At 42.5% G+C, this 26,891-nt stretch overlaps 1 protein-coding gene across 1 annotated transcript in view; it reads left to right on the plus strand.

Annotated features, from left to right (window-relative positions):
- The first annotated feature begins 8,946 nt into the window (after positions 1–8,946).
- LOC136881272 (ATP-binding cassette sub-family G member 4) overlaps positions 8,947–26,891 on the plus strand; it is a 409,011-nt gene continuing 391,066 nt past the window's right edge. The window contains exon 1 of the mRNA XM_068229125.1: positions 8,947–9,121. The gene's annotated coding sequence lies outside the window, so the exon portion shown is untranslated. The remainder of the gene's footprint in view (positions 9,122–26,891) is intronic.

Below are 26,891 nucleotides of genomic sequence, written 5' to 3' on the forward strand. Positions count from 1 at the left end.
CCTCATCCTAAGGTGGTGCAACTCTTTTCAGGCACACTCCCAATGAGGTGAGCTGCATGTACCATTTCAATCACATTCCAACCCTCCTGCCATTCTTAAATTTCTGGCAGTACCGGGAATCGAACCCGAGCCACCGAAGGCGGCACTTAATAGTGCTAACTGTTACGCTACGAAGGCGGACGAAGTAGAAGAAAATATATATGTATTAATTTGGTCCAGAAGAGTACTACTATTTTTCTGAGGTGAGTCTTAATCACTTTATTGTGTGCAAATGCAATGTAATGTTGAATAAACTTGGCAGTGAATAATTTTGGGTTTCGCATTCCTTCTGGCTACGATCTCTTAATCCACTTGAATTTTCACAATTTGTGCTAAATAAAAACATTTTATAAGTAGACTTTTAAACTGTAAACCTTTTACACCCGTAAGCTGAAAATTACTACCGTTCCTTGCTCTGAATGAGGGTAATGTATTCTATAAATTAACTGTAAATTTCTTCCTCGGTGCACTTTTAATTGTCTCCATTTTTTCCTCTCTGGGGCTGCGAGTAAATTAATTAATTCCAACAAAAGCAATTGCTTTAAAACATACTGGAGAAATGTACTGGTGCTTGTATTTCCATTATTTTCATCCTGAAAATCAAGACGTATTAGATTAATTACAGACATTTGCTTTACTGTTTACGTTCTATGTAAGTAGATTGTGTCCACTGAATTGAGTTTTCATTTAAGTCAGGTTCGCACAAGCGGCTTTTAAGGAAATGTAGGAGCATTAAATATGTTGTAATAATAATAATAATAATAATAATAATAATAATAATAATAATAATAATAATAATAATAATGTCCGGCTCTCTGGTGCTGTGGTTAGCATGATTAGCTGCCACCCCCGGAGGTCCGGGTTCGATTCCAGGCTCTGGTACTAGAGCTGGAGTGGTCCATTTAGCCTCGGGACTGTACGGCCGTCGGACGGAAATTTTTTGTTCGCCCCTTATTTATGAGCTTCGACACACTGAAGAACCAAACAGTTAGACTGTAAATTGATTGAGTCGAAATGAAAATAAATGGCTTCCAATATCACAAAAGAAAAGTTAGTTATTTAGTTATATTTTCAGGTGTATAAAAAAAAAGTAATCGGTGGATTTCACTAACAAATATGCTGGAGATGTTGGAAGATGGTTAATACTAATATATGGCACTTTTCGACGAGGTTTGTTTCCATAGATATATACAGTAATTAGAAAAACACACACAGATATTCTAAAGGCACCAACACGCTCGACAAGTAGGCGGAAACCAAGGACACTACAAACCAAAAACTTTCTACTCACAATGTTGTCATGAACACACAATTCGGGGGTACGTTGCTGATAACGGCTATATTCATGGCAATATGAGGTCAAATGAGATCATTATTTACCTCAATAACTGGAGTGAAGCCTGCGTAATTAATAGCATATTTGCTATTGGGCATCGATGTTTAAATGTATACAGCGTCGTTATTCAGAACGGGATGTTTACAATTCTTCTCTCATCTTGTAAGGTCGGGTTTACGAGGTGAGAATGATATTAAACAGAAGAGGATTGGGAGACTGCTGAGATAAAGAGATGAATGAAGAAAATATTCTGAGTAAGAAGTGTGAGAGAGGTGAATATGCCAGATGTACCACTAAAATAACATTACTAGAATTCTACGAAATAAACAAAATGATGGGAGTAAAGAAACATAGACAAAAAGGAAAATAAGATATATGGTGTGGTGGTTAATGGCTGTCTACAAGGCAGGAGTGGCTCAGACGGTTGAGGCGCTGGCCTTCTGACCCCCTCGTGTCGGTAGGTCTACAGAGCTCCTGCAAGACTAAATTCCGACACCTCGGTCTCTCCGAAAACCGTAAAAGTAGTTAGTGGGACGTAAAGCAAATAACATTATTATTATTATTATTATTATTATTATCGGTTATATACGAGGATTTTATTACAATTTGCTTTACGTTGCGTCGAGGGCTAGGAACGGGAAGGAAACGACCGTAGCCTTAATTAAGGGAGAGCCTGGTGTGAAAATGGGAAACCACGGAAAAATCATCTTCAGGGCTGCCGACAGTGGGGTTCGAACCCACGATCCCACGAATGCAAGCCGATACCTACGTGGCCCAAACCGCGCAGCCGCTTGCCCTCTTACAAGAATAAAGGGAAAACGATGACGAGAATGGGTTATTGTGAGGAGGAACGATGAAAGAGGCACATCTGTTGATTCATGAACTTCACGCAGACTACAAGAGACGGGCACTTCGAAAGGTCAGTATTCATTCATTCCTCCGTTACCCCTGTGTATCGGGAAGTCACTGATGCACAGAGGCATCGTTCCAGTTGGAAAATCGTCATGATACTGTTATGAATAAAACACAGACTGCTTAATCGATCTAATGTAATTTAGGATGATCCAATTAGCACACGCACAGTACTTTGTACTCCACGGCAGTACATAGCTTCCTAATTAGTGACTATTTACCAAAGTCTCTCTCCTCTTCACAGCAGGTGTCATGCTCGCTGGTATTGCCTGAGAGGGCGATAATCCTGATTGACAGGCCACACTTTCATTCCGCTCCGCACGCTCAGTCGCTTCACACAACAGCTGCACACGTACAGGTTAATGCACAGAATCTGTTAAGAATCACGTCGCACGACGACTGTTCCTTAGTTCGACTCCAGATGAGTCTGGTAACGCACACAATCAATACAGTCCACTCAATTAACTCACTCAGTTCACGTGACTGGTCCACACAGTGAACTACTCAACACTTACGACCAAACAGCGTTCATATAACAGCAACAACTCAGCAGTGCTAACCAGCACTACAATACTCTTCACAACAACGACAATTAACACTTGAAGCGTGGACTTGCACGGCCACTAAATGAAATTATTTATTATATTGAGAATGTTAAGTCGTGTAATAATAATAATAATAATAATAATAATAATAATAATAATAATAATAATAATAATAATAATAATAATAATAATAATAATAATAATTGTACCGGGTGGTACACCTCCACGTCGCTAATTCAAACTTTGCGCCAGTCGAAACTCCCCTACTGGAGGAAGTCTGAACTTTATCTAAGGTGTTAATTTTCAAGTTTCTCAGAAGATGTCACTACTTGGAAATTTTGAAGTTTCTGAACTGGGTCGTTTTCGATGTATTTTTGTTTTACCTGTAGTAAGAAGTGTGACCTTTCTCTTCTAGAGGACACTACTGAAGAACTACAATGGTGCACCCTAGTGCGAAGTGAAAGAACTGTTTTTTGGAGAAATTTTTATTTCAAAAGTTTGTTCCTTGTTAAATTTCTTTCTGTTATTGTTTAAGTTGGCTGTATAACCCTTTCTTTCCCCTTGTTTTGAATTTAGCCAATCCCGAATTTCTTTAATTAATTTATGACCAATCAGGTGTATCTTCTCCAAAGGGGATAGGTTGCTTAACCCTAGCCAATAAAGTTTTTGTGGGAGGGTGTTCTCATTCCTGAAACGCCTCGAACTTTCCGCGAGAGTATATAAACTGCTGATTTTCGGGTCTCCGGGCCACTTCAGTAACATCTTTCAGTGTGTAAAGTACGTAGCAGGGGGCGGGAAGCGCCTCTTTCTTCGGGTAGCATTTCATCCACAAGGTAATGGCCTTTTAATAACTTCTTTTCTTGCTAGCTCAGCAGTTTAACTCTCGGGGCAGGTCCGAAGCCTTTTCCATGTAACTTTCCTTTAATAATGTAAAGACACTCGGTGTCAATTCTTTCTGTTTTAACTACATATTGGGATAGAGAGTGCTTAACCCTCTCGAGCTCCCACTCATATTGCATTGAGGTGAACTTATTTTCACAACTTTTTCTTCCTTAACGTAATGTAAATTGTTTCCTTCTATAAGTCACCTCTTTAGTATGGGATTAGCCCTTGCATTAGCGGCCTAGAGCCAGATTAGGTTTTAAACAAAATGTATTAGGAATGCAGATCGCCTCCTCTCAAATTGGTATTTTAGAGGCCATGTAATTAACCTTTTCTCACTTAATAGGCCTCAGTAGGTTGGGTATTTTACCCCTGTGTTTATGTCCTTAGAGGACAGCTTGAAGGTGGAATTTGGTGTGGCCTTTGGCAGGCTTAAATTTTGAGAGCGAGTTGCTCTTTCTTGAAAATTTTGTTTTCTGCGCGCCTCAAGGAGGCTTTACTGTGTAATTTGGAGCAAGTGCTCCTGGGCATGAATGGGGTTTTCTGCCCCTCTGTTGAAACTTGTTTTGGGGTAAAACTGGGCCAATTGCTCAAGAATTGTGAGTTCGGGGCTCGAAGCCCAAATCCTGTAAATACTGTAATTGTACTTTGTTGCCTTGCTACTCTGTACCTGCCATTCTTGTTATTTCTTGATTTTGCAAAGAAAATATAACCTTGTTAAATTTTAAATTAACTTTAATTTCGTAGCCTGAGACCTGTTCACCCCCGCACCTTCTTTCACCTCTGCTGTTCCACAGTTACCTCGGAACAATAATAATAATAATAATAATAATAATAATAATAATAATAATAGTAATAATAATAATAATAATAATAATTCTCCGGCTAGTTAAACTGCGCGCCTTCCCTAAAGCCATCTATGCCAACGGACTTGAACTTGTAAACTTTCAAAGATTTTGCTGTCTGCCGTTAAATGGCTAGACCATATTTATTTTGAATTTTGTTAACCTGGTTCTGAGCAAATTTTTTCTTAATGTACCGAAGTTGTCAACACTTAAGTTGGATCCTTCTCGATTATAATCAACCTATCAGATACTTAAAAATATGTTCTCTAGCTAATTAAAACCGGAGATGTGTACAGGAATCCATTCTATCAGTAAAGAGTTCTGGAAGCTTCTCCTTAGGGTACCAAAAAAACAGCACACTTTCGGGCCGTCTTGTCTGAATTGCTCCAGTGGTGAGGAGTGCGTCTTTGACGTGAGCTAGGAGGCAGGGTGAAGCCTGCGTGAGGAAGATCCAGCGACTTAAGGCAATGGCAGAATTTACCTAGACATGTGATAGCTCCTGCGGGTAGTTTGAGGGGAAGGTGTCAACCTCTTTTCTTTTAATGTAATGTTGTAAACTGGCGTTTTTAAATGTAGAATTGTCGGCAAGTCTGAGGACCCTGGTTCTATTCCCTACTGGGAAATATGTAATATAAGGGAACAAATAGTGATGACCCTAAGTCGTTTCCCATTCAACCTTGTATTGGGTGACTAAAGCTTTCAACCTCTAAATTTTTAAATCTTGTCTTGGCATTAATGTTTCTTCTTTAGTTACCCTGGCGTAGCATAGGCTTAGCCACTGTTTCTTGGTGGTGGGAGGGCGCGTAAACCCCCTTAGGGTTTTAACTATTTCTACAAAGAGTGCTGGTGTTCCGCCTTCTTGCCTTTTGTTTCTGGCCGGACATGTATAACCATTTATTTTTACTATTAAGGCCATGTAGTATGGGCAATTACGCCTTTGTGTCTCCTGTATTATTCTTAGAGTAACTGTTTCTTCGATTTTGGTTCCCTTTTTGGAACAGTGATCAACAGATGAAAATTTTAAAGTGAGGTCACCCGATGTGGCCTAGTGTAATTTCAGTGTATCAAAGGAAACTAATTGCCTCTGTGAGGCTAGACTATGTTATTTTTTAAGAGTTCAGACTCCTAATTAATGTACCTTCTTTGAGGAAATACTGCTCTTATAAAATATTTGTACCTGTCAGGAGCAATAATGCTCTTTTCTATGTAAATCAACAAATTGATAATTATCTCAAGTTTTGTACATCATGTTCGGACTTCTAAGTCCCTGTTATTGTTAGGGCTGACGAGCTCATTAATAATCTCTTCTATTTGCTTGTTTTTCATTCAGATTTTCTACTCCTTAATTTTAACAAAAGGAAAGATATAAAATTTCCAAACTTGTTGTGTTTAGTTCTGCTCTAGTTAATTCCTTGTCCAGCCAGACGCTTCTTATCCTTCTGTGAACAACGGAAATCCGTAATAATAATAATAATAATAATAATAATAATAATAATAATAATAATAATAATAATAATAATAATAATAATAATAATAATAATAATAATGCGTTTCGAACCTGTAACAAGGATTGTCTTCAGAGCAACACAGACAAAGATGTTAGTGACTACATTCACTCCATAGAAACCAGACTCATGATGGAGAGACCCTGTTAGTAATGTAGTTCATTCCAGAGCCTCCGGAGTCAACGAGAAAGCTGTGGACGAGTTAACTGTGGAATGCAGCCACGATCTACTCAGTATATAGCCGTCATCTTTGTTAAAATTATTCGGCTGTTCGGCATTTTCTATCGCCTCGCTAGTGATTCTAGGTGTAAAAAGTTTCCCTTTACAAATGACAGATCTTTCTTTCTTTCTTTCTTTCTTTCTTTCTTTCTTTCTTTCTTTCTTTCTTTCTTTTTTTTCTTTCTTAATCTGTTTACCCTCCAGGGTTGGCTGATTAGGTCGGGGGAAACAAGTGAGGAAGTGGACCAGTACCTCTCCCAGGCGGCCTGACCTCCTGTCCTGAGCAGAGGCCTTGTGGTGGGATGGGAAGATTGGTACGGGTAGACAAGGAAGAGGGAAGGAAGCGGCCGGGACCTGAAGTTAGGTACCATCCTGGCATTTGCCTGGAGGAGAAGTGAGAAACCATGGAAAAGCACTTCGTTATAACTATAAGACATCTCTGAAATCTTTATATCTCTAGTACAAGTATGAAGGATGAGTTCTCCACCTAATCAATACTTTATTTTACATAGTGTCAATAATTTACATAAAAACAGTACCGGTTTCGACCCGTAAATAGGTCATCTTCAGCTGTTAGAGAACTTACTTAATAGCGACTGTACAGAATAAACAGTACTAAAATTAAAACTAAACAAGAATGCCATTAAATAAACATGATACCACTATTCTAAAATTACTTAATATTAGCATATATACATATGGTACAGTTTTGGGGTTAAGTGTGTTATTTTCAAATATTACTTTTATTGAAGCTGGAATCGGGTACAGTTCTTGGAGTTGATCAAGAATCACTGGTATTCAGATGTCAGGTTATCTGTGTTAAAGCCTGTTTTTTATGTAAATTATTGACACTATGTAAAATAAAGTATTGATTAGGTGGAGAACTCATCCTTCATACTTGTACTTGAACTATCAATACGGACCATGAAACTAATAGATTATAGTTTATATCTCTATTTCATATTTGCGGCGTGACCGGGTTATGCAGAGAGAACAGCTCCCCTCTATTCGGGCTGAGTGGACTCCATTCCAGCTCTCGTACCACTGTTCAAATTTCGCGGCAGAGCCGAAAATCGAACCCGGGCCTCTGGGGGTGCCAGCTAATCACTCTATCCACTACATCACAGAGACGGACATTATTATTATTATTATTATTATTATTATTATTATTATTATTATTATTATTATTATTATTATTATTATTATTATTATTATTATTATTATTATTATTTCTTCCTTAATCCGTTTTTCCCTCGGACTTAGCGAGGGATCCCACCTCTACCACCTCAAGGGCAGTGCCCTGGAGCGGAGGGGGGGGGGGAGGGAAGGAAGCAGCCGTGGCCTTAAGTTAGGTATCATCCCAGCATTTGCCTGGAGGAGAAGTGGGAAACCACAGAAAACCACTTTGTGGATGGTTGGAGTGGGAATCGAGCTCCCCACTACTCAGTCGACCTCCCGAGGCTGAGTGAACCCCATTGCAGCCCTCGTACCACTTTTCAAATTTCGTGGGAGAGCCGAGAATTCAACACGGGCCTCCGGGGGTGGCAGCTAATCACACTAACCACTACACCAGAGAGGCGGTCATTATTATTATTATTATTATTATTATTATTATTATTATTATTAATCTGTTTACCCTCTAGGGTAGGTTTTTACCTCGGACTAAGTGAGGGATCCCACCTCTACCGCCTCAAGTGCAGTGTCCTGGAGCGTGAGACTTTGGGTCGGGGGATGAAACTGGGAAGGTAGACCAGTACCTCGTCCAGGCGGCCTTACCTGCTGTGCTGAACATTGACCTTGCGGGGGGATGGGAAGATTGGAAGGGGTAGACAAGGAAGAGGGAAGGAAATGACCGTGTCCGTAAGTTAGGTACCATCCCGGCATTTGCTTGGAGGAGAAGTGGGAGACCACGGAAAACCACTTCGAGGATGACTGAGATGGGAATCGAACCCACTTCTACTCATTTGACATCCCGAAGCTGAGTGGACTCCGTTCCAGCCCTCGTACCACTTTTCAAATTTCGTGGCAGAACCGGGCATCGAACTCGGGCCTCCGGGGATGACAGCTGTTCACACTAACCACTACACCATAGAGGCGGACATTATTATTATTATTATTATTATTAATTATTATTATCTTCATGGCTAAATGGTTGGTGTGCTCTCCTTTGGTCCAAGGAGTCCTAGGTTCAATCCCCAGCCGGGTCGAGAAATTTAAACAATGGTTAATTCCGATGTCTCGGGGACTGGCATTCATATTTTAATTATTACAAATGGAAAGATAAATCAATAATTAATTCATGTCATTATCTTCTCTGTTACCGGTACTATGCTGATGCGTGGGACTTCTATATATGAGAGTCATACTATAGCACATATCTGAACACTTATATTTTATATTTGCGGCGTTACCGGGTTGTGCAGAGAGAACAGCGCAATTACATCTAAACTACGAGAGAAGAGATTAATCAGCAAGAGAAACACGTTGCCAAATGGGTGAAATATTGGATTGTTCCCGCGATCAATTTTAGTAGGCCCTTGCAGTTTCGTACAGCACATGACAACGTCAAGATGGCGCGCGCGCGTTAGTGACGGCAGCTGGCGGCCAGGGAACGAATTAGCGAAGCATTGTGCGCGAACCAGTCCAAGTTCAGGTGCAGGACGAAGCGGGCGGGCTAATGTCGCGGTGAACAGCTGACTGCTAAGCTGTCAAAGTGAAGTGCTTTTCTGTGAATGACCGGTGCTCTTTGTTTCATTCTGGTGGATTATAAGTCGAGTTTTGTGTGATACAGTAGTGCAGTGCGGAGTACATTTACTTGGACCATTGATCTAAATATCGGTAAGTTCAGCAATAACATTCACTCATGTTTTGAGCTACAAAAGGGCTTGGATTTGAGAATATATCATATCATATATATATTCACGGAATATGTAGTATTAAGAATTTCCAGCATGTCAAGTATACGGATACAGTTGTAAATTATTCTTCGAAAAAAGCAATATAGAAAATTCTCTCATCGATGTTACCTGCGGATGGGGGAGAATCCTTTAAAGGATGATCAATTTAGCTTTACCAATCAATGCTGCGACGAAAATAGCGAGTTTCCACGTGGTATTCCCTGCATAGCATTCCTTGTACAGTTCTATATACGCAGCTTATCTGATTCCATTATGCAACGCTGTGCATGGTAGTTCACTTTATTGAATTAAATCATGTGTGTGGATTGTTTAGGGGATGAACAGGCATTGACGATTCCGAAGTGAACTAAAATATTTCTGTAACTCTCTCGTGTTGTAAATATTTATATTTCTCCTATTAATTTCTACAGTTTAATCATGTTGAGCTCCATGACTTTCTAGATAAGTACAGATTTGTGTGTAGGCTGCGATGGAGGGTTCAATTTCAGATCACTCAAGTGGAATTCCAATATGCTCAAATAAGTTCGTGTCGATAGATTTTTCAGCACATAAAGGACTCCTATTGGGCAAAATTTCCGGCACCTCGGGTGTCTTTGGAAACCGTAAAATTAAAATTATTGTTACTGTTATGATTTATGTGTGATTATCCTGGTTTGAGAATGAGAACATCAGGTATCCTAAGTGTGTTTCTTCCTCACTACGTTCGCGCAAATGCCGAAATGGACTTTTTTTCTACCGGGCGAGTGGGCCGTGTAGTTAGGGGCGCACCGGGCGAGTTGGCCGTGCGGTTAGGGCCACGCAGCTGTGAGCTTTCATCCGGGAGATAGTGGGTTCGAACCCCATTGTCGGCAGCGACGAAAATGGTTTTTCATGGTTTCCCATTTTCAGACCAAGCAAATGCTGAGGCTGTATCTTAATTAAGGCCACGGCCGCTCCCTCCCCACTCCTAGGCCTTTTCTATCCCATCGTCAGCATGAGACCTATCTGTGTCGGTGTGGCGTAAGACAAATTGCAAATAATAATAATAATAATAATCTGATTCCCTTTCCGTTATCTTGATATTTTTTTCTTCCAATTTACTTGACGTTGCACCGACACGAATAGGTCTTACAGCGACGATGGGATAGGAAAGGCTGGGAGTGGGAAGGAAGCGGCACTGGCCTTAATTAAGGTACAGCCCCAGCATTTGCCTGGTGTGAAAAGCGGAAACTACGGAAAATCATATTCAGGGCTGCCGACACTGGGGTTCGAACCCACTATCTACCGAATGCAAGCTCACAACTGCGCGCTCCTAATCGCATGGCCAACTCATTCGGTATCTTAATATCATTACAATCGCACAAACTTTTATAGATACTAGTGTGCCGGGCTGAGTGGCTCAGGCGGTTGAGGCGCTGGCCTCCTGACCCCAGCTTGGCAGGTTCGATCTTGGCTCAGCCCGGTGGTATTTGAAGGCGCTGAAATACGTTAGCCTCGTGTCGGTAGATTTACTGGCACGTAAAATAACTCCTGCGGCATAAATTCCGGCACTTCAGCGTCTCCGAAAACCATCAAATCAGTTAGTGGAACGTAAAGAAATATTAGTATTATTGTTAGATGCTAGTGTAAGAGAATAGCGGCTGCCTGGCCGATGGGGTACAGCGTGCTCCGTTCACGCGTAGGAAGTGTGTTCTATTCCCCGTCAGGGGGTCAACAAATTTAAGAAACGAGATTTCCACTTCCGGAGGTGCACATATTTCTAAGGTTCACTCAACCTACACCAAGAATGAGTACAAGGTTAATTCCTGGAGGCAAAGGCGACCGGGCGTAGATCTAACCACTCTACCCCACCAAATGTCCAGGTTACGGATAGTGGAAGACTTTACCTTCCACCCCTCCCAGGGCCTCCATGGCCTGTACGGAGATGACTTTGCTCTGGTTTTTGCAGTGCAAGAAAATACATGTATATACAGTGATAGGAAAGAATAATAATTATAATGTTATTGGTTTTACGTCCCACTAACTACTTTTACGGTTTTCGGAGACGCCGAGGTGCCGGAATTTAGTCCCACAGGAGTTATTTTGCGTGCCAGTAAATCTACAGACACGAGGCTGTTGTATTTGAGCACCTTCTAATACTACCGGACTTAGTCAGGATCGAACTTACGAAGTTGGAGTCAGAAGGCCAGCGCCTCAACCGTCTGTGCCACGCAGCCCGGCGATAGGAAAGCTATTTAAACTTCTAGAGTTTCACTCATGGGGTTAACGACAATTATTAATCTTTCAGATTGAATCCTGCAATCATGCTGTAACCCACTGACGTATGATAATGGGGCACCAGTGAATAGGGAGTCCGGTTATGTGTGTGGGTTCGTGCTTCAAAGTATGACGTCGGGAATCATGCATCCATTTTGAAAGTGTGCTTCCTCGCTTTTTCCTACCATTTACCCAAGGACAGCCGAGATTGTACGAATGTTATTAGAGCTGCTTTTAAAATATTATTATCGAGCGAGCTGGCTGTGCCGTTAGGGGCGCGCAGCTATAAGCTTGGATTCGGAAGATAGTGTGTTCGAACTCCACTTTCGGCAGCCCTGAAGATGATTTTCCGTGGTTCCAATTTTTTCACTAGTTAAATACTGGGGCAGTACCTTAATTAAGGCCATTGCCGCTGCCTTCCAACTCCTAGACCTTCCCCATCCCATCGTCGTCATAAGACCTATCTGTGTCGGTGCGACGTAAAGCTAAATGTAAAGAAAAAACATCATGCTGTTGCGGAACTAGCTCGGAGAGAGCCTGGTTCGATTCTCATCGTCCACCAGCCTGAAAATGGAAATTATTTTCCCATGTAATCATGAATGGCCAGCGTTGAGGCCTTCGGTTCAGAGGGTCCCGTGTTCGATTCCCGGACGGGTCGGGGATTTTAATCGCGTCGGATTAATTCTTCTGACGGGGGGATTGGGTGTCTATATTTTTTCCAACACTTTCCTCTTCATATTCATACAACACACTACACTACCAACCACCACAGAAACACGCAATAGCGATTACATCAGTCCATACAGGGTTGCGTCAGGAAGGGCATCCGGCCGTAAAACAGGGCCAAATCCACATGTGCGACACGGTTCTCAGCCGCGACCCCACAGATGTGGGGAAAGTGGTAGAAGAAGAAGAATCCTATAATGCTCTAGGTGACATATTTGTCACACGAATTATTAAGGAAGGTCCAAGTCATGGTTCTCTTCGCTTACTATCAACTGAGAGTACGTAGCCTCCTGTGAAAATTAATTTCAGTTCACTCTTAGGTGATTCCCGCAAATTTCGAGATGTCAGCTGATATTTTCTTTGAAGCATTTCAGTGCTAGAATAGAATCTAAAAGTTTAACATAGGCGATTGAAGTACACAACCGCACTAGCGGGGCTAGATAGCTCAGAAGGGAAATCGCTGGTCTTCTAGACTGAAGTTGGCAGGTTCGATCCTACCTCAGTCGCGTGAGGTAGGAGTTGGCCGTGCGGTTAGGGGCGCGGCTGTAAGCTTTCATCCGGGAGATAGTGGGTTCGAATCCCACTGTTGGCAGCCCTAAAGATGGTTTTCCGTGGTTTCTCATTTTCACAACAGTCAAATGCTGGGGCTGTACCTTAATTAAGGCCACGGCCGATTCCTTTCAACTCCTAGGCCTTTCCTATCCCATCGTCGTAATAAGACCTATCTGTGTCGGTGCGACGTAAAGCCACTAGCAAAAAAAAAAAAAAAAAAAAAAAAAGAAAGAAAAGAAAAAGATGTTAGCCTCGTGTCCGTAGATTTACTGGCACGTAAAAGAACTTCCGCGGCACTATATTTCGGCGCCTCGGCGTCTCCTAAAACCATAAAAGTACTTGGTGGGACGTAAAACCTATAACATTATTATTACCACCGCATTAATAATATTCAGCATATAGTTATGTACATCATATAATAATAATAATAATAATAATAATAATAATAATAATAATAATAATAATAATAATAATAATAATAATAATAATAATGGCGTCTCCTAAAACCATAAAAGTACTTGGTGGGACGTAAACCCTATAACATTATTATTACCACCGCATTACTAATATTCAGCATATAGTTATGTGCATCATATTATTATTATTTGTCCAATCTGACTCGTTGGCTGAATGGTCAGCGTACTGCCCTTCGGTACAGATGGTCCCGGGTTCGAGTCCCGGCTGGATCGGGGATTTCAATCGCTTCTGTTTAATACTTATCGCTTAGGGACTGGGTGTTTGTGTGTTTCCCAATACTCTCCTCTTTATATTCATACAACGCACCACAAACCACCACAGAAAGACGCAATAGTGATTACATCCCTCCGTATGGGGTCGGCGTCAGGAAGGGTATCCGGCCGTAAAACAGGGCTAAATCCACATATGCGACGCACTTCACACCCGCGACACCACAGCTGTGGGAAAAGCGGCAGAAGAAGAACGAAGAAGATTGTTATTATTATTTGTCCACCCCTTGTTTCGTTTTTGTACGGGATCGGGTATGAGGTGGGATGAATCTGTCGTGGCGGGTTTTTATGACCGGATGCCCTTCCTGACGTCAACCTTATGAGAGGAGATAATGAGATGAAATGAATGACATGATATATGAATAGTAAGGGAGAGGGTGATACTCGGTCAGTTTACCCTCCAGGGTTGGCTTTTCCCTCGTACTCAGCGAGGGATCCCACCTCTACCGCCTCAAGAGCAGTGTCCTGGAGCGTTAGACTTTTGGTCGGGGATAGAGCTGGGCAGGAGAACCAGTACCTCGCCCAGGCGACCTCACCTCTTATGCTGCACAGGGGCCTTGTGGGGGATGGGAAGATTGGAAGAGGTGGGCAAGGAAGAGGAAGGAAGCGTCCGTGGCCTCAAGCGAGGTACCATCCCGGTATTTGGCTGGAAATCACGGTAAACCACTTCGAGGATGGCTGAGGGGACCCGATTTCTGTCGTCAAACCGCTTTTCAAATTTCGTGACAGAGCCGGGAATCGAACCCGAGCCTGTGGGGGTAGCAGCTTATCATACTAATTAGCACACCGCAGAGGCGGACCGTGTAGTGTATTATTATGTTTCTTATTAGAAAGTCATTCACGAATTTTAAGCGTATTTCTAATTAAATTAATTTGTTATGTGATTATTGTTCGCCTCTGTGGTGTAGTGGTTAGCGTGATTAGCTGCCACCCCCGGAGGCCCGGGTTCGATTCCCGGCTCTGCCACGAAATTTGAAAAGTGGTACGAGGGCTGGAACGGGGTCCACTCAGCCTCGGGAGGTCAACTGAGTAGAGGTGGGTTCGATTCCCACCTCAGCCATCCTGGAAGTGGTTTTCCGTGGTTTCCCACTTCTCCTCCAGGCGAATGCCGGGATGGTACCTAACTTAAGGCCACGGCCGCTTCCTTCCCTCTTCCTTGCCTGTCCCATCCAATCTTCCCATCCCTCCACAAGGCCCCTGTTCAGCATAGCAGGCGAGGCCGCCTGGGCGAGGTACTGGTCATACTCCCCAGTTGTATCCCCCGACCAAGAGTCTGAAGCTCCAGGACACTGCCCTTAAGGCGGTAGAGGTGGGATCCCTCGCTAAGTCCGAGGGAAAAACCGAACCTGGAGGGTAAACAGATGATGATGATGTGATTATTTCCAATTTTACATCCATGTAACATCCAAATAAGAACTATTGAAATCATTATTGAAGAGTGTAATTTGTATAAAAGATAAATGTTTATTGTAAATTGCATTTGATACCACAGCGTAATTAAATTAGCCTGTGCATTACAGTGTTGGATATGGTATGGTATATTTCACTATGTCATAGGCTCTTCCTTACCAATCCTAGCACGTGCTCTCGCTAGAAGAGATATTACAGTTGAGAACGTCACACAGAATTTGCTCACAGCAGGACTGCTGCACGTGCAGATGGTTAAATCGAGCCCTGCCAAGGCTAGGCAGTCCCTCAATTACACAAGCAAGCCAAACGCCATGGCGCTACGTCCCTGATGGCCTTTGATCTACCAAGCGACAGCTACTCAGCCTGAAGCCCTGCAGATTGCAAGGTGATGCGTTATCAGCGCGACGAACACTCTCGACCATCATTCTTGGCTTTATAGAGCGAGGCCGTTATCTCAGCGTCAAATAGCGCTTCTATTGCTTTCACGTAGGTGCTATTAAGAAATGTCTGTTAAGGAAAGTTTCACTGTACTTTGTTAATACTGTGCCGATCAGTTCGCTTAATAACCTAGCGAGTGGCTGCGCGGTTTGAGTCATGTATCTATCAGTTTGCATTCGGAAGATAGTGGGTTCGAACCCCACTGTCGACAGCCTGATGTGAAAATGGACAACCTCGGGAAACCATCTTCAGAGCTGCGGACAGTGGGGTTTGAACTCACTATCTGCCGAATGCAAGCTCACAGCTGCGCTCCCCTAACCGCACGGCCAGCTCGTTCGGTTTGTGAATTAGTAAACTGAATTGTAATGCCATGACAATTTATTCAGGACGAACGCTGTGGAAGAAATAATAATAATAATAATAATGCTATTGCGTTTTACGTCCCACGAACTAATTTTGAGGGTTTTCGGAGACGCCGAGGTGCCGGAATTTAGTTCCACATGAGTTCTTTTACGTGTTAGTAAATCTACTGACAGAAGGGTTACGTCTTTGAACACCTTCAAATACCACCGGACTGAGCCAGGATCGAACCTGTCAAGTTGGGGTCAGAAGGCCAGCGCTCTACCGACTGAGCCACTCAGTCCGGCTGGAAAAGTCATGTGAATAACAAACGTAATTTACATTTTAACCAGAGTCGGGAAGTAATTGACACCGAGCTAAGCAGGTTACGGCTTTACCGTGGCTGTACAGTTCTGCATTCGGAAGGCGGTGGACTGGTCTCACCGTCGGCTGTCCTAAGAATGGTTTTCCGTGGTTTCCTATTCTCCTCACTGAGGCGAATGCTGCAGAGCAGCACGGGTCCATCTAGTTATTATTATTTTACTGGCAATTTACTTCATGAAATGCAATTGTAATCGTTATTCTAGTAATTGATATAGACCGGGCGAGTTGGCCGTGCGGTTAGGGGCGCGGCTGTGAGCTTTCATCCGGGAGATAGTGGGTTCGAATGCCACTGTCGGCAACCCTGAAGATGGTTTTCCGTAGTTTCCCATTTTCACACCAGTCAAAGCCTGGGGCTGTACCTTAATTAAGGCCACGGCCGATTCCTTTCAACTCCTAGGCCTTTCCTATCCCATCGTCGCCATAAGACCTATCTGTGTCGGTGCGACGTAAAGCCACTAGCGAAAAAGAAAAAAAAGAAGTAATTGATATACATCGCATAACCTCCAGCATTCACAAGACTTTTTGTTGTTACAATGTACCACACAACTTCGTGAGTTCCCACGTTGTCAATAATAGAAACGGAATAAACATGTGACGGAGCAGGGATCAAGGAATACCCACTTCGCTATTTATATATATATTTTGTATTAGTTGGGCACCAAAATGTCGGCCCCGTGGTGTAGGGGTAGCGTGCCTGCCTCTTACCCAGAGGCCCAGGGTTCGATTCCCGGCCAGGTCAGGGATTTTTACCTGGACCTGAGGGCTGGTTCGAGGTCCACGCAGTCTACGTGATTAGAATTGAGGAGCTATCTGACGGTGAGATCTAGAAAGCCGAGAATAACGGCCGAGAGGATTCGTCGTGCTGACCACACGACACCTCGTAATCTGCAGGCCATCGGGCTGAGCAGCGGTCGCTTGGTAGGCCAAGGCCCTTCATAGGCTGTAGTGCCATGGGGTTTGGTTTGGTTTGGTTTGGGCACCAAAATAATAAGAAAAAAGAGTTTGAAATGCAAACTTTGTTTCGGAACGATCACTTTGAAAGTTCCGAGGTATCATGTTAGTCTCGCTTCGTGATGATGCTCCATGCTTACAGCACAAAATTAAATAATATATTTTTTCTTTGGAAACTTTGTGAAAGTATCTCGGAGATTTCCTGAAGACTGGTGTTCTGTGAAATGATTGCAATTTTACCGATTACTTGTTGAAATAGTAATTAGTAATTAAATAAGAGAGCTAGAAGCATCGGCGAGGAAAGCAACGGAAAACTACCTCGCTTCTCATTTCCCTAGAGTATCTCTTCGGTGGCACTAGGTCATTTATGGCAGCTGAGGGTGGAGCTGTTGAGGACCAAATCAGCCTTCGGGCTGAATACCCAACAGAACATTTTTTGTTAACAAACTGGCTTCACGTCGCACCGACACAGACAGATCTTTCGGCGATGATGGGATAGGGAAGGCCTAGGAGTTGGAAGGAAGCGGCTGTGGCCTTAATTAAGGTACAGCCCCAGCATTTGCGTGGTGCGAAAATGGGAAATCACGGGAAACCATCTTCAGGGCTGCCGACAGTGGGATTCGAACCCACTATTTCCCGGATGCTAGCTCACAGCCACGCGCCCCTAACCGCACGGCCAACTCACCCGGTTTGGTCGTTAGCAAAGATACGACAAACGCATTACATCACTGGGCTGGTTATTCTGTTTAACCTTCTCCTTTGTCTTCTTTTTCATCCTGACTTTTTTTCCTAATTTTCGGCACTCGATGCTCGTTTTGGCCTAGTTATACGGTTCGAAACCCTTCCTCACGCAAACCGTATGCGCAGGTACTTATTCACTATGGTGTGCTTCTGTGGTGGCGGGTAATTTGGTGTGTTGTATGCATATTATTATTCTTTCTTAATCCGTTTACCCTCCAGGGTCGGTTTTTCCCTAGGACTCAACGAGGGATCCCATCTCCACCTCCTCAAGTGCATTGTTCTGGTCGGAGAATACAACTGGGCGGGGCACCGGAACCTAGTCCAGGCGCCCTTATCTGCTATGCTGAAGAGGGGCCTTGTGGGAATAGGCAAGGGAGAGGAAAAGAAGCGGCCGTGGCCTTAGATTAGGCACCATCCTGGCTTTTACCTGGACGAGAAGCGGGAAACGACGGAAAACCACTTCGATGGGAATCGAAACCGAACCTCCGAGGTTGGCAGCTAATTACACTAACCACTACACCACAGAGGCGGACGAAGAGATGTTAAGTGCAGAACAAGAATGTCATTAGGGCCAGATCTGTAGCTTAGATCCTAGGGCCTAGGCCATAATAGCTCAATGGTAGAGCAAACGACGCGAAATTGAGAGGTTGTGGGTTCGGATCCCATTGGTGTTCGGTTGGCCAATTTTGTTCTGTACTCAACATCTCTTCAACACGTACTATATGCACTGAATACGACCCAACAGGTTGAAAGTTTATTTCGATTATTATTGTTATTGTCTTTCTTTCTTTCTTTCTTTCTTTCTTTCTTTCTTTCTTAATCCGTTTACCCTCCAGGGTTGGTTTTTCCCTCGGACTCAGCGAGGGATCCCACCTCTCCCGCCTCAAGGGCAGTGTCCTGGAGCAGGAGACTTTGGGTCGGGGGTTACAGCTGGGGAGGAAGACCAGTGCCTCGCCCAGGCGGCCTCACCTGCTATGCTGAACAGTGGCCTTGTGGGGGGATGGGAAGATTAGAAGGGAGAGATTAGGAAGAGGGAAGGAAGCGGCCGTGGCCTTAAGTTAGTACCATCCCTGCATTTGCCTGGAGGAGAAGTGTGAAACCACGGAAAACCACTTCGAGGATGGCTAAGGTGGGAATCGATTCCACCTCTACTCATTTGACCTCCCGAGGCTGAGTTGACCCCGTTCCAGCCCTCGTGCCACTTTACAAATTTCGTGGCAGGACCGGGAAACGAACCCGAGCCTCCGGGTATGGTAGCTAATCACGCTAACTACTACACCACAGAGGCAGATATTATTATTATTATTATTATTATTATTATTATTATTATTAACGGCAACACTAGGAGCAGTAAGGAAACTTGCCTTGTACCGAGCGATTTGGCTGTGGAATAAGGGACATAATATACTGTAGGTGGAGGCTTTCATTCAGGAGGAGGTAAGTTCTGAAGGGATTTTCCGTGCTTTCTTATTTTTCACACCGGGTGAATATCGTGGCTGTACTTCAATGAAAATTAAGGCTACTTCCTCCCTATTCGTAGCCATTTTCTTTTCCAGTGTCACTGAAAACCTGTCTCTATTAGTGCGACATAGAATGAATTTGCGGGACAGCTGTATAACAGGTCAATTTGACATCGTGCTGTGTGTTCAGTACGCTGCGTGGGCTGGAGTTATGATAGGTGAAAGGTCATGCGGTTACTTGATACACGCAATGTTCTATCGTATCATACTGACGGTAAATGAAATGAAATGGCATATGGCTTTTAGTGCCGGGAGTATCCGAGGACATGTTTGGCTCGCCAGGTACAGGTCTTTTGATTTTACACTCGTAGGCGACCTGCGCGTCGTGATGAGGACGAAATGACGATGAAGACGACAGATACACCCAGCCCCCTTGCCATCGAAATTAACCAATGATGATTAAAATTCCCGACCCTGCCGGGAATCGAACCCTGGCCCTCTGTGACCAAAGGCCAGCTCGATAATCGTTTAGCCATGGAGCCGGACATACTGACGGCGATAAAAAGCATACTAGCATTACACCTATCTGTGACGCAGATCTCAGAAGTGGTACACACACGTCTTTCTCAGAGGTCACCAGTAGTATACGCTATCATACTGATTTGTATCTCTCTGTGCTTTTCAGCAGATTTGGCAGGATAATAATTTAGTGTGGCTATTCCTAGCCTTGTAAGGCAGACCCTCCGATGAGAGTGGACGGCATCTGCCATGTGTGCATGTTGGTGGAGGATAGTGTTCAGGGTAATAATATCGGATGCACAACAAACAGAAATTACTGCTGAAACCACCAATAGTGGTGGGAAAACTTGACGAGTATACAAATCTCTGCAGTCTTACCAACTGTGTTAAAAATCACCAGATAAATTCATTCTCTAAAACAGGACTGGACTATCATTCTAGGTAGCCTTGACGAAAAAAAAAAAAAAAGGTCGCGTGTGGTACATGTCCAGCTTTCTTGAAGGCCATTATCAGTATGAGCTGACGCCCTAGTTTTTACCTTTACAGATCCGCATTTTGCAGATTGTCCCGGTGTCCTGAGAGAGTATTTAAGAATGGCTAATTTAGCTAGAGAAACATATTTTGTGGAAGTTACAATTGGCGTGTCTGATGCCAGAGTGAGCCAACTATATATTAAACATTTATCATCATTTTCTTTTAAATTCATTTTGAAAAGTGAAGATCACTATAATTGTTTTCTTTATTCATATATACCCCTATAATTTGCACACCGTTCTTGTTAACTTTAAGTTTGCAGAGATATCTGGGCACAATTTAGTTTGGAATTCTAATCTTGTAAAGGGAACAAATAAGTTCCAATTTTGTAGTTGGTTCACTCTGGCATCAGACGCTCTATTTTAGACGCCACATATTGATACTCACCCGTTCTTAGCTTTCGAGATTACCGAGCTCGATAGCTGCATGCAGTCGCTTAAGTGCGGCCAGTATCCAGTAATCGGGAGATAGTGGGTTCGAGCCCCACTGTCGGCAGCCCTGAAGATGGTTTTACGTGGTTTCCCATTTTCACACCAGGCAAATGCCGGGGATGTACCTTAATTAAGGCCACCGCCGCTTCCTTCCAATTCCTAGGCATTTCCTACCACATCGTCGCCGTAAGACATATCTGTGTCGGTGCGACGTAAAGAAAAAAAAAAAAAAAAAAAAAAAAAAAATCCAGATTATCTAATTTCGTGACCGAAGTTAGTAACACTTAGGAATGTCGATGGGGGCGTACTACACCTTTTTTGTGCTAGTGGTTTAACGTCGCATTAACACAACAAAGGTTTTCGGCATCGCAAGGATGGAAAACAGCTAGAATTTGGAAGGTAGCGACCGCCGCCTTAATTCAGATACAGCCCTAGCATTTACCTCGTATGAAAATGGGAAACCACGGAAAACCCTCTTCAAAGCTGCCAACGGTGCGATTCGAACCCACGATCTTCCGAATGCAAGCTTACAACTATGTGACTCTAACCGCACGACCAACTCGTTCGGTCGTTCTGTAACTAAGAGGTTTTGGCGGTTTGCTCTTTAGTTGTTTGTCACCGAACGCCGATTACCATTTCTGATTTCAAGTTAGTATTCAATTAATTGTGGTTAGGGGGGGGGGGGCTTGCATCCGGGAGATAGTGGGTTCGAATCCTAATGTCGGCAGCCCTGAAGATGGTTTTACGTGGTTTCCCTTTTTCACACCAGGCAAATGCTGGGGATCTATCTTAATTAAGGCCACGGCCGCTTCCTTCCTATTCCATCGTCGCCATAAGACCTATCTGTGTCGGTGCGACGTAAAACAAATTGTAAAAAAAAGGACTTCTGAGGTTCGTTGGTTTTTTAACTACAAATAAATTTATGCCTAAAATGTTTAGAACCGAGCTCGATAGCTGCAGTCGCTTAAGTGCGGCCAGTATCCAGTATTCGGGAGATAGTAGGTTCGAACCCCACTGTCGGCAGCTCTGAAAATGGTTTTCCGTGGTTTCCCATTTTCACACCAGGCAAATGCTGGGGATCTATCTTAATTAAGGCCACGGCCGCTTCCTTCCCACTCCTAGCCCTTTCCTGTCCCATCGTCGCCGTAAGACCTATCTGTGTGGGTGCGACGTAAAACAACTAGCAAAAAAGAAAATGTTTAGAATATCTGACATTTATATTGATAACATGCCTTTGCTGGCAGGTCCTAGTGTTTACAGTGCAGTATGTCTTTTGGTATGGGCTAGAGCAATTCTGTTACTTTCATTGATCTGTCTCAGTCTTATCCTTGGCTTTAACAATATGAAAGTGACTGAGATATGAGCGATGCTAGTAATGCCATTCCTTCTATGAATGGTGTGAAAATTTTGCTCATAGGGTCGGTTGGTGCATGCATTTCAGAGGGCTTGGTAGACTGATACGTAATAGCAACTTCTGGCTCATTGAGGATAGCAACGGGAAACTACCTCACTCCTTATTTCCCTAGTATGCCTTTTCAGTGATTCCTAGGCCATCTGTGACAGCTATTGGCGGAGCTATTGTAGATCCAACCAGCCTTCGGCTGTGGACTGAACATACATACATATTGATAATATTTTCCATATGTTAGTTCGGCTCTTTGGCCTCTTGTTCGTAGGGTCCCGGATTCGATTCCCGATCGGGCTGGAGATTTAAACTGCATATGGTTAATTCCTAGGGTTCGAGGACTGGGTGTTTGTGTTTGTTCCAACACATTCATTTTCATTGTCACACAACACATCACTCGCAATAGTGAATACATCCCTCCACATAGGGTTGGCGTCAGGAAGGGCATCCGGCCGTAAACCCGAGCCGGATTCTCATGTGTGACATAGTTCGCATCCAAGACCCCACCACTTTGGGTAAAGCGGAAGAAGCAGAAGAATGTTTTCCAAATGTTACCGTTTTTGTAGTCTGTTCTTGGGACAACTCAGTTTGTTGAGTCCTTGAACATGTTGGTCCGAGGAAAATCGGACACATTCAGAATTTTAGGACTGTCTGATGAAAAACCAAAATCTTCTGAAGAAAATTCTTGGTTTTCTAAAAAGATTCGTGATGTTGTAATTGTGTTATTCAAGTGTAAAAATGGTGTAATGTTTTTGTTAGAGGAAATGTGAGGGTGGGGGGAGAAGAAATGTCTGGAAATAAACGACGTAGAATAAATTTGTCCTGGTTTCTTTTTCATTTTTAAAACCGGCTCACCCTGGCTATCATGTAAGGGAAAAGAACACCGAAAATACACCGGCAGTGCTGTTAAAAAGTCGTAGACTATTTTCTTATATCTACAATAATATGGAAAAATCCACAATGAGGACAAAAAGTAATTTTGAACTCCGTCGTGAATGTAATAAGACTTCTGAAACAATGGAATATAAAGATCTCCACTATTTAAAGAATCAACATAAATAAGATGGAGTATCCAGCTCTTTGTCAGGCCATCCTTACCCACAGAAATTAGCCTGGAACTAAATCTTCTTATAGGCTGAATGATGTAATATTGTGCCTCTACAGAAATTATGTTTCTAAATTTCTCCACTTCCTGACCGAGAGTCGAAATACATTCTGTAGTCTCCATGATATGAATATGTTAATAAAACACCCGAGAGGAATCGTTTGCTCCGTATTCGGCCGACAATCAATCAATCAATCAATCAATCAATCAATCAATCAATCAATCAATCAATCAATCAATCAATCAATCAATCAATCAATCAATCAATCAATCAATCAATCAATCAATCAATCATCCGCATTTAATGCTGTCGCACTGGTGGTATATTCCATTTCAATTGTTTACCTAGCTGTTTCTTCAATGATTTTGACCATCTCGTCTCCTTACTCTCAAGTTTTCCCAGCCCAAAGTTTCGTAGCATCACTCTTTTGTCGGAAATCACCAATAGCAGATCGTGTTGCTTTCCTTTGTTTCTTTTCCAGTTCTCGTATCAAGTAGTCTTGGTGTGGGTTGCATATACTGGTACCTTACTCTAAAGGTGGTCTTACCGGACATCTGTATGCCCTTTCCTTTACGTCCTTACTGCAGCCCCTAAATTCCCTCATAACTAGGTCCAGGATGTTTATCACCTAGAAATATGCAAGCATTTATGACCTAAGAATGTATTAAAATATGACAATATGTCTTAAAAGTTTTTGACCACATTTTCGAAATCCTCAAAATCTTTCCGCTGTTTAAATTAACATTATATTGAAAATATACAGTACTTTTAAAATCTAGCACATTCGATAATAATAATATTACTTTCATTATTATATTTTGAATTTAATTACTCAATTCCTAGGTAACTCTCGACTCTGATGGGCGATCAGAAGGAATTATAATAGTAAATTACATATATTTTAAATTTTTCAGATAGGAACGACCTTCTATTTTCACTCAATCTTGACTTGTAACGGGGAAAAGAACGCTCAACATTGTAGAATGTTCTTGGGACATATTTGAAATACGTCAAATCATTAGAGTTCCATTGAGGCTCACTTTCTACACAGCTTACCCTCGTAATTCACATAAATATATATTTCGAAGAAAGATAATTGTAAGAAATAATAGACAACAATTAGGAGATGTAAAAAATTCGTCTTTGAGACGACTGCAAGCAGGTATGCGAAAATGGAATAAAAGGATAAAAATATGACAAAAAACACGAACATTCATGGAAAAATATAACAATAATATGAAAAATGAAGACGAATGACAAAAAAAGTTAAAAGAGCCAAAATATGACTTCATATACCCATGAAAATAGCACCGAAGATAAAATCATGTTTAACTTGTATTTTCCATGGAATTAATATAAGGAAATAAAATATGATATGTCATAAACATCCGGGCCTTACTAACAATCGTATGAAGAGATCTGTAACCTTTATTTATTTATTTATTTATTTATTTATTTATTTATTTATTTACGAAATCACGAAGCACAAGATATAGCTACACAGAGCACATTTCACTTGTACTGTCTAGACTAATTAACAAATATAAACTTTCATAATAAAATATAACAAACATAACAAATAAGTAAGAAGATCGGGTACACAGCCTGCTAATCACAACTGTCCAAATCGAAAAACATGAGAATGTCCTTGTTCATAGACGAGTCATCGTCGGTCAACCACTTTACATTAACTTATCCTTAAGATATTATTATTTACACCTCTTTGAAATATACGTACTTTTATTTGAAGCTATATCGAGCTCTTATCACTTATTAATATTATTAAAGAGAATTGGGAGGCGGATTAGAAAAGATTCACCGAGCTCGATAGCTGCAGTCGCTTAAGTGCGGCCAGTATCCAGTAATCGGGAGATAGTGGGTTCGTGTCCCACTGTCGGCAGCCTTAAAGATGGTCTTCCGTGGTTTCCCATTTTCACACCAGGCAAATGCCGGGGCTGTACCATAATTAAGGCCACGGCCGCTGCCTTCCAACTCCTAGGCCATTCCTATCCCATCGTCGCCATAAGACCTGTCTGTGTCAGTGCGACGTAAAGCAAATAGCAAAAAAAAAAAAAAAAAAAAAAAAAAATAAATAAATAAATAAATAAATAAATAAATAAATAAATAAATAAAAATAAAAATGTTAAAGTAATCAGTGTTGAGTATGGGGAATGTGGAGTAGGTCTTTGATTCTGGTGGAGCGGGAAGGAACACGGAGAGAGAACAGTGAGATAAGATGTTCAAAGCGGTAATGCCCATTGAAGATTCCGTGGTTCCGTGGTGGAAACTCAGGTCAGCTGCCTGTCGCCTCATGTGCAGCGGTGATAACATTTATTGCCTTTAATACCTGCTGCGGACAGATTTCTGAGCTTGGGGTCTGTTCCTTACGACTGCAGCAAAGAAGGGCCCTGCTCAGTCTAACCGGTTAATATTGGAGGGGGGCTGTTGTCCAAATCGGAGAACAATCTCGTTAATATGATTGACCCAATGAAGATCCTTTCTTGTATTAACACCCAAGCACTTACAGAGATGCCCGCGAGGTACCTAATTTCACCATGTCATCACTACAATTCGAACTGCGACGTCTTTCCCTGTGGGTGAAACTTAAAATATTGTCATGTACTAATACTGAATTAGATGTAAAATTGGACTATAAATAGCGTTATTGTACTAATTTTAACTGCCTATTATACACGTTTATTAGTCCTGATAAAGTAATCTCGTAAGCATGAATGTACACAGGAGTAAGCACACTAATCAATTATTTATTTGTGCAGTTGGGAGTTTAGCAAACTCAGAACTAAAGTTTTCTACATAAAGTTATCAGGAGCATCAAAGACATCACATTAAACTAGCAATTAGCTTTCTCCAAACCGTACGTAATCATGTTATTGCAAATTGGAGCGCTAAAATGATTAGGGATACACTCATGAAGATTGATGATAGCGTTACCACTTTGGAGATCTCTATCAATGCTGTCGAAGAAAATTATTCTTCTTTTCCTTCTTCTTAATCCATTTACCCTCCAGGGTTCAATTTTCCCTCGGACAACGAGGGATCCCACCTCAACCGCCTCAAATACAGTGTCCCGAAGCATGATAATTTGGGCCTGAGGATACAACTGGGCAGGAGGGCCATTACTTCGTGCAGGCGGCGTCACCTGCTATGCGGAATAGGGGACTTGTCATGGTGGGGGGCGGGGGATGGGAAGATCGGAAGGCATAGACAAGGAAGAGGGAAGGAAGCGGCCGTGGCCTTAAGTTAGGTACCATCCCGGCATTTGCCTGTAGGAGAAGTGAGAAACCACGGAAAGCCACTTCGAGGACGATTGAGGTACGAATCGAATCCCTCTCTACTCAATTGAAATCCCGAGGCTGAGTAGCCCTCGTACCACTTTTCAAATTTCGTGGCCTGAGAGTCTCTGGAGGTGGCAGCTAACCAGACTAACCACTACACCAAGAAAGCATTTGGGAAACGTTGTTCTCAAAGCAAAACTATATATATTACCTAAAAGTTGCACTAATGGAGTTATTTCGGATTGGGTGGTTGGTATCTTAATTTGTTAATCCGGATTTGCAAACAGATGTTTCTGAGGGAGTGGAAATGAATTGCCTGGATGAGTAGCTCGGACGGTAGACCATCAGAGTTCAAGTTGGCGGGTTCGATCCTCGCTCAGTCCAATGGTATTTGAAGTTTCCCAAATATGTCTGACT

The sequence above is a fragment of the Anabrus simplex genome, chromosome 9 (assembly GCF_040414725.1).
Source record: "Anabrus simplex isolate iqAnaSimp1 chromosome 9, ASM4041472v1, whole genome shotgun sequence".
NCBI classification, from domain to species: domain Eukaryota; kingdom Metazoa; phylum Arthropoda; class Insecta; order Orthoptera; family Tettigoniidae; genus Anabrus; species Anabrus simplex.